Here is a 12,789-nt window from a genome sequence, read left to right on the forward strand (position 1 = left end):
ACCTATAGGCATTGTTATTGATCCTCTCCAAAACCTGAAAAGGTCCATCCCCTCTAGGGCTAAGCTTGGATTTCCTTTTAGTAGGGAATCTATCCTTCCTAAGATGGAGCCAAACCCAGTCACCCTCATTAAGAACTAGCTCTTTTCTTCCTCTATTGCCTTTAGTTGAATACACCTTTGTTTGATTCTCTATTTGGTTCTTAACCCTCTCATGCATCTTCTTTACAAATTCTGACCTAGATTCCCCTTCTTTATGTATAAAAGAAGTGTCCAGTGGGAGGGGAATGAGGTCTAACGGTGTTAGGGGATTGAACCCATAGACAACCTCAAAAGGGGACTGCTTGGTGGTTCTATGAACCCCCCTGTTGTAGGCAAATTCTACATGAGGAAGATACTCATCCCAAGACTTATGGTTGCCTTTCAGAAGAGCCCTTAAAAGGGTGGATAAAGACCTATTCACTACCTCTGTTTGCCCATCAGTTTGTGGATGACAAGTGGTAGAGAAAAGAAGTTTAGTTCCTAACTTAGCCCATAAGGTTTTCCAGAAGTGGCTAAGGAACTTAGCATCTCTATCTGACACAATGGTCCTAGGCAAACCATGGAGTCTCACAACTTCCCTGAAAAAGAGTTTTGAGATGTGGGAAGCATCATCCACCTTGTGGCATGGTATAAAGTGTGCCATCTTGCTAAACCTATCCACCACCACAAAGATAGAGTCTACACCTCTTTGGGTTCTAGGAAGCCCAAGGACAAAGTCCATACTAATGTCTACCCAAGGTGCAGATGGGATGGGTAAGGGTGTGTATAGCCCATGAGGCATCACCCTAGACTTGGCTTGTAAACAAGCCACACACCTAGTGCAATGCTTATGGACATCTTTCTTCATATGGGGCCAATAAAACTTTTCTTTGAGTAAGACAAGGGTCTTGTCTATCCCAAAGTGGCCCATGAGCCCACCCTCATGGCTCTCTTTCACAAGTAATTTCCTAATGGATCCTTGGGGTATGCAAAGCTTTCCCTCTTTGAACAAATACCCCTCAGCCAAATAGAATCCATCTTGGGCCTTTTTCCCACAACTCTCATAAATGGGAGAGAAATGTTCATCTAAAGCATACAAGTCCCTAATATTATCAAATCCTAAAATTTGAGCTCCTAGGGAGCAAAACAATGTGTGTCTCCTAGAGAGGGCATCAGCTACCACATTTGTTTTTCCCTTTTTGTATTTGATAACATATGGAAATTGCTCTAGGTACTCTACCCATTTTGCATGCCTCTTGTTTAACTTGCTTTGCCCTCTAATGTACTTAAGTGATTGATGATCACTATGAATGACAAATTCCTTGGAAACAAGGTAATGTTCCCAAGTTTGGAGGGCTCTTATTAAGGCATAAAGCTCTTTATCATAGGTGGGGTAGTTGAGGGTGGCACTATGAAGTTTTTCACTAAAATAAGCAATAGGGTGCCCACCTTGTAACAATACAGCTCCAACTCCCACTCCAGAGGCATCACATTCTAGCTCAAAAGTTTTAGAAAAGTCAGGAAGAGCTAGAACAGGTGCCTTAGTAAGCTTTTCTTTGAGCAAAGCAAAGGCTTGCTCTTGTTTTTCACCCCAGGTAAATGCCACATTCTTCTTCACCAGCTCATTGAGAGGTGATGCAATTGTAGAGAAATAAGGAACGAACCTTCTATAGAAGCTTGCTAACCCATGGAAGCTCCTAATATCTCCCACACTTTTTGGGGTGGGCCATTCTTGGATGGCCTTGATTTTCTCAGGGTCCACTTGGACCCCATTTCTACCAACTACAAAACCTAAGAAAACTATATTATCTACACAAAAGGTACACTTCTCTATATTTGCATAGAGGGTGTTTTTCCTAAGGACTGAAAGAACTTGTCTGAGATGTCCTAAGTGAAAATCTAGGCTCCTACTATACACTAAAATATCATCAAAATAAACAACTACAAATCTACCTATGAAATCCCTTAAGACATGATGCATAAGCCTCATAAAGGTGCTTGGTGCATTAGTGAGCCCAAAAGGCATCACTAGCCATTCATACAAACCAAACTTGGTCTTGAAAGCAGTTTTCCACTCATCACCCTTTTTCATCCTGATTTGGTGATAACCACTTTTAAGATCAATTTTTGAAAAGATATTGGCACCATGCAACTCATCAAGCAGATCATCAAGTCTAGGAATGGGGTGCCTATACTTTACAGTGATGTTGTTGATGGCCCTGCAATCTGTACACATTCTCCACGTACCATCCTTTTTGGGCACCAACAACACTGGCACAACACATGGGCTTAGGCTCTCTTGGACCCAGCCCTTCTCCAACAATTCTTTAACCTGAGACTCTATCTCCTTAGTCTCCCGAGGGTTAGTCCTATAGGCTGGCCTATTAGGAAGGCTTGCTCCTGGGACTAAATCTATTTGGTGTTCTATTCCCCTTAAAGGAGGTAGCCCAGGGGGTATCTCTTTGGGAAATATATCACCAAATTCATGTAAGAGTTCTTGGACCTTTGGGGGTAAGGTCTCAAATGTAGGAATTGTGGCAGTGCTAAGGGATGTTTCCCTTGATAGGAGAAGGTAGAAAGATTGTTTAAGAAGGAGTGCTCTTTTAATATCACCTTTTGTTGCAAAATGATTTTCCTTCTTAACAATCTTCTTGGAGGAATCCTTTCCCTCTTTTTCCTTCCCCCTGGCCTTTGAAGACAAGACCTTACTATCCTTCTTTTTCTTTTGTTTTTCTAATTTTTCTTCCTCATCCCTCTTATCTTTCATAGTTAGTTGATCTTTGGCCACCTGTGAAGGTGTTTGAGGATGCAACACAAATTTAGTGCCAAGATGGGTGAGGCTAATCTCATTAGTTAGGCCATTATAAATGATCTTCCTATCAAATTGCCACGGCCTTCCTAAAAGAATATGTCCTGCCTCCATGGGAACTATATCACAATTAACTTCATCCTTATATGTCCCAATGGAGAAAGGTACCTTCACTTGTTGGTTAACTATCATTTCCCCTTGCTCATTGAGCCATTGAAGTTTATAAGGTTTTGGGTGGGGAATGATAGAGAGGTTCAACTTGGAAACTAATCTTGTGCTACAACAATTGCAACAAGATCCACTATCCACAATGAGAGAACAAGTTTTATCTAAAATTTTGCATCTTGTATGAAAGATGTTCTCTCTTTGGGATTGAGATAGATCACAAGATTGACTTCCAAGGAGCCTTCTAACCATTAAGAGGTCACCTTCTTCATGAGGGTAGACTTCCTCACTAGACTCTTCACCCCTTACTTCATCTTCACTTCCACTAGAGGAAGGGCAAGAAGTAGTCTCCTCTTGACTACTATAAATGTCTTGAGCCCTCATGATCATGGTTTTCTTTGTGGGGCATTGAGAGGCAATGTGACCTCTCCCAAGACATTTGAAGCATTTAATGTTGCTAGTCCTTTCTTGGGAACTAGTCTTAGGGGTGCATTTCTCTATGGTCTTACCCTTATCTTCCTTGGGTTTTGAAGGTGCAGCCCCTAAAATTCCATGGGCTTGGTCCTTCCTTGGATAAGAGTGAGAGCCATAAGATTTTGAAGAAGGCTTTCTTTTAAGTTGTTGCTCCACTCTTATACAAAGTTGGACTAGCTCATCTAGGTCCCTATATGGAAGGAGTTCAACCTTGTCCCTCACTTCCATATTGAGCCCACTAAGGAACCTAGCTATGCTTGTTCTTTCCTCCTCCCTAAGTCCAGCTCTTAAAAGGAGTAGTTCCATTTGTTGTCTATATTCTTCAACACTCATACTCCCTTGTCTAAGCCTTTGGAGCTTGTCCATAAGCTCCCTTTCATAGTAGGAGGGAATGTGCCTCTTCCTAAGGGAACTCTTAAGATCATTCCAATACTCTACTGGAGGATCCCCATGAATCCTTCGTTCTTTAACAAGGGAAGTCCACCAATAGAGGGCATACCCTTGAAAGCTAAGGGTAGCCAATGGAACTTTTCTCTCTTCGCTAATATGATGGCAAGCAAAGAGTTGTTCAACCTTCATTTCCCAATCTAAGTAGGCCTCAACATTATCTTTTCCGTGGAAATATGGGAGGCTAATGTTAACCTCTTGAGGCCTTCTATCCTTTTCTCTTCTTTGGGAGTGATGTTTAGTATGTGAACTATGACGCCCTCTATAATAGTCGCTAAGTTCTTCACTTAAACTCTTGCAAGAGTCATGACTACTATAGGAGGCATGTTTTTCTCTTTTCATTTCTTTCATTATTTTTCTTCTTTCTTCCTCTCTTATTTTCTCTCTTTCATCTTGACATATTTCTTCCACTTTTTTTTTACCTTTTTCTTTTCTCTCTTGTTTTTCTTTCCACAACTTAAGGGATCTCAACTCATCTAATATCTTATACAAGGGGTCCTTAGGAGTAGAACCCTCACCATTAACACTAGATGAAGAATGAAGACTCATGTTGGTTCCTAAGTTATGGTTCTTTCTTGTTGGGGGTTTGAAAACAAAAGGTAAAAGAAACTATGGTTGAAACTAGCCAAAATAAACACTAAAAGAGGTGTGAAAGATAAGGTAAAAACTAATTGGTAAAAGGCAAGCTATCTAGGTGGTTTGACAATGGAGGGTAAAAGAAATAAGCTATGAAAGTAAGCAAGAAATTAAAGTGCAAGAAATGCAAACTAGGCGGATCCTAAGAGTGTTTGGATGACCTCATTTAAGGTTCCCAACAAAACACTCACTATCCTAAGGGAAAATTGCCTAAAATTATTACACACAAATGGAAGTAGGGTGACCTATTGGAGGCTCCCAACTTACTTCCAATGAAAGGCCTTTTTGTTACAAAATTTGAAAGCAAAACAAATTGCCAATTACAAAATTACAAAAAAAAAGTCCTCAATTGTGGTGGCTATTCTCTCTTTAGTATTTCACTCAATTTGGAGTGCTTCTTAGTCCAATAGCTCTTAAGGTGGTTGGCCCCTTTCTTCTTGACTCAAATTCTTCAAGATATGGCACCAATCCTCCTTTCCAATTCCCTATATGGCAACTCACAAGCAAGGAAACAAAGAGACAAGCAATAACCAAAGACCAAAAAAAAATGAAATGAAAGCTAAACCAATAGAGTTTTAACAAGACAAATTTCCAAAGATTATTCAACAATTAAAGCAATGAAAAGCACAAAAAAGCAAGCTAGGACTCAAAGAGAAACCTAGAATGGCTCTAGAGTAGAGTAGAAAAACTCTAAAAAAAAAGACTCAAGAAACCTCTAGTTTTGGCACTTGTTTTCACAATAATTTTCAATTGAAATTTCAGAACTAGGATTGGTATAAAATAGGCACCGATTATAGAACAAATTTTGAGCCAAAACAGCAAGCACACTTTCCTTTCACTTTTCCTTTTTTTTTCCTGGACACTGATTTTTCTGCCAACTTGTGTGATTTTTATTATTTTTTCCTTTAATCCAAATCGCTTGGTTCTTTTTCTATAATTTTTTTCCAGATGTCTAGAAAATTCAGTAAAACTTTCAGCTCAAAAATCGTTGTGACCAATTCCCAGTAATTTATACAATTTTGTATGTTCAAGCTGCCAGCACCAGCGATTTCAACCTAGAAATCAAGAGTAGTGTTTATGTTGCTTAAGGCTTGGATAGTTACAATTTGTGTTTGCTTATGCTCAATTATCTTGAATCACACAATTCAAGAGAGCTTAAGACTTATTTGATTCACAAATCCAGCCACAACTCAGCACCACAACTCAACTTCATCACAGGCATCATGTAGGAATCTTAGAAAACAAAAAAGAGTTCAAGAACAAGACTACTTCTAGGAATTGATTTAGAACATGTTATGAACTAAATAACATGCATGAATTAGACTCAAAATTCAAAAGATAGGCTAAGAATGACAAGAATACATGAACAAATGTATCTAGAATTCAATCAACAAAATAAAATTCAACACAAACTTAGAACATAATGTGACAATTACTATGACTAAACATGACTCTAAGACAACATGGATTAAGTGATTTACACTTAGATTTTTGTGTTTTTTTTTTAATCAATATTTTGGAAGAAAATTTAGATCTAAGGTTCAGCACAAGAATATTATGAATGAAAAATGATAGAACCTAAAATCAACACAAAAACAAGATTCAAGAGTAGATCTACAAAATTTGAACCATAGAAATGCAAGAACAAGTGTAGATCTAAGATTTAATCGGTTTATTTTTTTTTTGAATCTACTCTAAACAGCACCAAACCACAAGACAATGGAGGATATACATGGAGAATAAGATGAAGAACAAGGAATTAAAGAGAATTCACCGAACAAAAAGATAGAGGAAGCAAAAGAACATCACCTAGATGAAGATGCTCTTGATACCACATGATGCAAGCTCCATTGGAGCTTGTAGGCCTAGGATCTTCTTCATCAATGGATTCCTTTGCTTCTTGGAAGATGAATGGCAGCGGAATGGAGAAAGGAAGAGAGAGAGGAGACGCCACTTCAAGGAGAAGATGAGTCTAGAAGAAGCTCACCACCATAGGAGGCCATGGATAAGAGCTTGGAGGAAGAAGGAGATGAATGAAGGGAGAGGGAGAGAAGAGCACGGAATTTTGTGCTCTAAATGAGCTTTGAGATCTGAAGTTTAATATTCAAATGATCAAAGTTCCAAAAAAATACACACACATGACCTCTATTTATAGCCTAAGTGTCACACAAAATTGGAGGAAAATTCAAATTTCACTTGAATTTGAAATTGAATTTGTGGAGCCAAACTTTGGAGCCAAAATTTCACTAATTATGATTAGTGAATTTTAGTTATGGTTCAGCCCACTAATCCAAGATCAATTACAAGATTCTCCACTAAGTGTGCTTAGGTGTCATGAGGCATGAAAAGCATGAAGGACATGCACAAAGTGTGACTATATGATGTGGCAATGGGGTGTAGTAAGCAAATGCTCACCTCCCCCTCTAAGATTTAATTGGATTGGGCTTCTACCAATTCAATTAAATTTATTTCCAACCACACACATCAAATATCCACTTAGTGCATGTGAAATTACAAAACTACCCCTAATACAAAAACTAGTCTAGGTGCCCAAAAATACAAGGGCTGAAAAATCCTATATTTCTAGGGTACCCTACCTACAATATGGAGCCCTATATACAAGGACCAAATATAATGACATCCTAGTCTAATATGTACAAAGATAATTGGACCCAACCTTGGCCCATGGGCTCAGAAATCTACCCTAAGGTTCATGAGAACCCTAGGGCCTTCTTCAGCAGCTCTAGCCCAATCTTCTTGGAGCCTCTTGCTCATGGTTCTAGTGATTGGTCCCTTCCTAGGGAGGATTGCATCAATGTGTGCATAGAACAAAAATATTTCTAACTATGAATGCAATAGATATACAAACACACACCAAACACAACAACATAGCAATGGTTATATGGACAAAACAAAAGATATAAGATAAAAGGGAACATAAATAAAGAAGAAGTCACGATAAAAACATTGCACACTAATTGAATGGCCTAACTCTATAACAAGTCCCCAGTGGAGTCGCCATCTGTTGCAACCCACCCTTCGACATGAGGGCGAGGAAAAAAGGTAAAAGTGTGTCTTCTCATGAAGAAAATGAGTGGAGTCGCCACCAATGTTTATTCGAGGAAAACATTAGAAAAACCAAAAAGAGGTCTGTGAATTTTGAAAATAGGGGTTTGAGAGTTGTTTATGCATAGGGAAGGTATTAGCACCCCACGTGCTCGTCACAAGGGACGACAACCTTTAATTGAATATGCAAAAACGTGACTTCAATATTATTTATTTTCCCTTTTTATATTTTTTTTTATTTTTGGGGTCGACAAGGGTGTTGTCCTTGCTCCTACGTATCCTCAGGTGCGATGAGGAATTCAGGCCTATGTAGTTCTTTAATTCGGAATGTTTGTGTGTTAAATTGATTTTTGTGTTTTTGAAAGATTCATTTTAATTGCAAACAAAAAGTCATTTAAGGCGTTGGACCTTGAAATGATGTTTTAAATTTTGAAAAGCGGAGAGAATCGTTAAGGCATTGGACCTTGAAACGATCTCAAGTGATATTTGATAAAAAGAAATTAGTTATGAGTTGGTCGAGAAAACAAGCATTTGAGACCATGGCAGCTCGCTTGGGCGAGTTGAGACTTAGCCATGAAGCAACTGGCTCGCCCAGGCAAGCTTGTTACTTAACATGGAAGTCTTTCGGTGGCCAAGGCGAGCCAGAGGCTAGCCTGGGCGAGCCAGGGTCCAGAAAAATTAGTAAAATGACCCTTTTGCCCCTCCTTTTTGGTACCTTTCGCATTCCTGATCAAAATGTTGAACGACATCTCGTTTTATGTGGTAATTGGTGTCGTACAAGGCATTTTGGCTAGCAAGGATCAAAAGATCAATCAACAATAGTCCTTGTCAGACCCTAATTTCGTCCGGGAACTATCATTCATTAATATTTTGATTCTTGCTAACCGAAAGGTATTTTTTGACACCAATTTTTGCACAAGGCGTGAGATCATTTGACGTTTTGGTCAAAGATGTGGAAAATACCCGAGGGAAGGGGCAAAAGGGTCATTTTTAGCTTTTTTCTGGACCCTGCCTCGCCCAGGCTAGCCTCTGGCTCGCTTGGGCCCCCAAATAGCTTAGGGGTGAAGTAACTACCTCTCCTGGGCGAGCTACCAAAGTCCCAAACCCCCTCATTTCCTATAAATAGGCATGAGGGGGGCTGAAGAAATGGTTCAACATTCAGTATTGAGAGTTTTCAGTGAAAATTAAGGGAAAAAAGAAGAAAAAACGAGGTCGAAGCACCACCAAATCACAATCATGATCGATTTCTACATCGTTCTTCGTTCATCATCAGGTTAGAATTTGTTTTAAGAATTTGGATATGATCTATGCATCCTTACAGGTCCTCTTTGTTGCTTTGCACATCTTCATCTCATTCTTCTACCATCAGTAATCTCTTTTCTTCTTGTAAAGTGATTTTGATCGATCATTTACATCACAAATCATCTTTTAAAAAGTATGAAAGTTAATAAGTAAAACCAAGACGAAATCAGCATGTAATTGAGTCTTTATCCATAAAAGTTGCTAGAATCCGTTCAAGGTCCAATGCCTTAACAGTCTTTTTTTTTATTGTTGGTTAAAATGAACCCTCATAAGTCTAAAATCAACTCAACACACAACTTTCTCGCTTTTAAGAACTACGTAGGTCTGAATTCCTCATCGCACCTGAGGATATGTAGGAGCAAGGGCAACACCTTTGTGAACCCCAAAAAATAAAGAAACACAAAAAAGGAAAATTAATAATACTGAAGTCACATTTTTGCACACTTGATTAAAGGCTACCATCCCTTGCGACAGACGCATGAGGTGCTAATACCTTCCTCACGCGTAAACAACTCCCAAACCCTTTTCCTTGAAATTCGCAGACCCCTTTTTTGTTTTCTCTAACGTTTTCCTCGAATAAATGTTGGTGGCGACTCCCGCGTGTTCTCATTTTCTGGAAACCGCATTTTTTTATGTCGCCTCACGCTCCTGCCAAAGGGTAGGTTGCGACAGTTGGCGACTCCACTAGGGACTCTTTGTTAGAGAGTTAAGCCATTTAATCATTGTGCAATGTTTATCGTGACCTTTTCTTTATTTAGTTCCCCTTTTCTCCTTTATGTTCTTGTTTTGTCCATACTTATATAACTCTTTTTCTATGCTTTTGTGTTTGGTGTGTAGCTGTCTACCTATTACATGCATAATTAGAAATATTTGTTTGTTCATGCACACATGGCACCTACACCTTTGCACACACAGTGAGTTTATTAGGCCCTATACCCAGGTCTGTGTGTGACATACGAAGTGGAGGTCAATCTATGGTCATGTTAGGTCTTTGACTCGCTTGATAACAGTGAAGCCTCATCTAGAGTTATCCTCTTTTGATGATACGTTGTCGCTGGTAGTCCCTATCGCCACAATGTTTGCTATCAAAGAGGATGATATCTCTAGAAACCTTTGAAAGTTATGTACGACCACCTTTGAGAGTTGTCACTAAATAGAAAACCTTTAACCCTTTCCATTAGGTTCCTAATTCAGGGACATAAAACAAACACACTATGTTTTGTTTCCTTGATTTGTCCATGTATATCTTTATGACGTCATGATTGTGTACATCATCCCTGTGATTACTATGTTATTATGTTCACACACAGTATTTTGGCATTAAGTCATTGCGTTATCATGCTCATTCATTTAGCATGTTCTCTTTGTGCTACCAACCACATACTCTCACGCATGCATACTCATGCCATGTCATCACTCATGCATTGCATTTGTTTTTGTCATCTTTGTCATGGGAAGCCAGAAAGTCTGCATTGCCTTCTTAATTGCATGCATTGGGTACCATGGCGAGCAGTTCGGGTCATTTTAAGTTTTTTTCTGACCCCTGGCTCGCCCAAGCTAGCCTCTGGCTCGCCTGGGCCCCCAAATAGCTTAGGGGTGAAGTAACCAGCTCGCTTGGGCAAGCAAGGTTACTTCAAGTTGAAGCAACAACTTGCCTAGGCGAGCTGCAGATCCACCAAACCCCCTTATTTCCTATAAATAGGCGTGAGGGGGGGGGGTGAAGAAAGGGTTCAGCTTTCAAACATTGAGAGGTTTCAGTGAAAATCAGAGAGAAGGAGAAGAAAGAAGAGAAAAACAAGGTCCTGGCGCTACCAAATTGTGACTGTAATCGACTTCTATATCGTTCTTCGTTGTGTGTTCTTCGTTCGTCCTCCGGTTAGTATTTATTTTAAGGATTTGGATACAATCTATGCACCCTTAGGGGTGTTCTTTGTTACTTTGCACATCTTCATCTCATTCTTCTATCATCAGTAATATCTTTTCTTCTTATAAAGTGAGTTTTGACCAATCATTTACATCACAAATCATCTTTTATTGAGATTGAAAATTAATAAGTGAAACTAAGATGAAATCAACATGTAATTGAGTTTTTGTCCTTAAAAGTTGTTTGAATCCATTCAAGGTCCAACGCCTTAATGGTCTCTTTTATTTTGTTGGTTAAAATAAACCTTTGAAAAGTTTAAAATCAACTCAATGCACAACTCTCTTGCTTTTAAAGAACTACGTAGGTCTGAGTTCCTCATCGCACTTGAGGATACGTAGGAACAAGGGCAACGCTCTTGTCGACCCCAAAAAGATAAAAAATATAAAAAAGGGAAAATAAATAAATATAGAAGTCACGATTTTGCACACTCGATTAAAGGCTACCATCCCTTGTGACGAACGTATAGGGTGCTAATACTTTTCCCACGCGTAAACAACTCCCAAACCCTTATTCTTAAAATTCACAGACCTTTTTTTTGGTTTTTCTAACGTTTCTCTCGAATAAACGTTGGTGGCAACCCCCGTGCATTTTCCTTTTTGGAAGACACTCCTTTGGCTTTTCGCCTCACCCTCTTGTCGAAGGGTAGGTTACGACAGTTGGCGACTCCACTGGGGATATTTGTTAGAGAGTTAAGCCATTTAATCTATGTGCAATATTTATCATGACTTTTTCTTTATTTTTGTTTCCCCTTCTTTCTCTTATCTTCTTATATCCATATAACTCTTTTCTATGCTTTTATGTTTGGTGTGGTTGTTTACCTATTACATGAATATTTAGAAATATTTGTTTGTTTTATGCACACATGGCACCTACACCTTTGCACACACAATGAGTTATTGGGCCCTATACATGGGTCCATGGAGACATAGGAAGTGGAGGTAGATCTGTGGTCATGCTGGGTCTCTGACTCGCTTGATGACAGTGAAACCTCATCTAGAGTTTTTCTCTTTAATGATACGTTGTCGTTGGTAGTCCTTACTGCCACAATGTTTGATATCAAAGAGGATGATATCTCTAGAAACCTTTGAAAGTTATGTGCGACCACCTTTGGGAGTTGTCACTAAATAGCAAACCTTTAGCTCTTTCCATTAGGTTCCTAATTTGGGGACACGAAACAAACACACTATGTTGTTTCCTTGATCTTTCCATGCATATTTTTTATGACATCGTGATTGTGTGCGTCATTCCTATTTTTTCCATGTTGATATGTCATTTCGACATTAATTTATTGCGTTATCATGCTCATTCATCTAGTATGTTCCTTTTTCTGCTACCAACCACATGCTCTCATGCATGCATACTCATACTATGTCATCACTCATGCATCACATTTGTCTCATCATCTTTGTCACGGGAAGCCGAAAGGTCCGCATCACCTTCTTAATTGCATGCACTGGGCACCACGGTAATGTCTGCGAATGAACCATGATACCCAATGCATCGTGGGTAAGAAGGGATGGTCTTCTGGACTCTTGTGTGCGTAGGTGAACACGTTTTGTCTTGCATAGCATAAACATTCCATGATGCATTCATCATACCTCCTCTATGATAGGGTGTTGAAGTATTGGTCATTAGAATTTTCATTCCCGCAAACATGGGGTCGGACCAAGCGCCCTCCTTTAATAAAAGGTTCTATCATGTCAAAGTCAAGAACCTAGAACTAGCCAGCTTACGAGAACTAGGATAGTAGATGGATCAAGTTCAACTTCAAGCCTTCCGCAAGGCATATGGGAAAATCTGGGATTTGGCCATGATAGAAGTGTCTGCTGAAGCCATCGCATCCCTCGCTCAATATTATAACCAATCGTTAAGATGCTTGACGTTTGGGGACTTTCAGTTGGTACCAACCATAGAAGAGTTTGAAGGGATCTTGGAATGCCCGCTAAGA

Source organism: Glycine soja, chromosome 2 (assembly GCF_004193775.1).
Source record: "Glycine soja cultivar W05 chromosome 2, ASM419377v2, whole genome shotgun sequence".
Classification (NCBI taxonomy): domain Eukaryota; kingdom Viridiplantae; phylum Streptophyta; class Magnoliopsida; order Fabales; family Fabaceae; genus Glycine; species Glycine soja.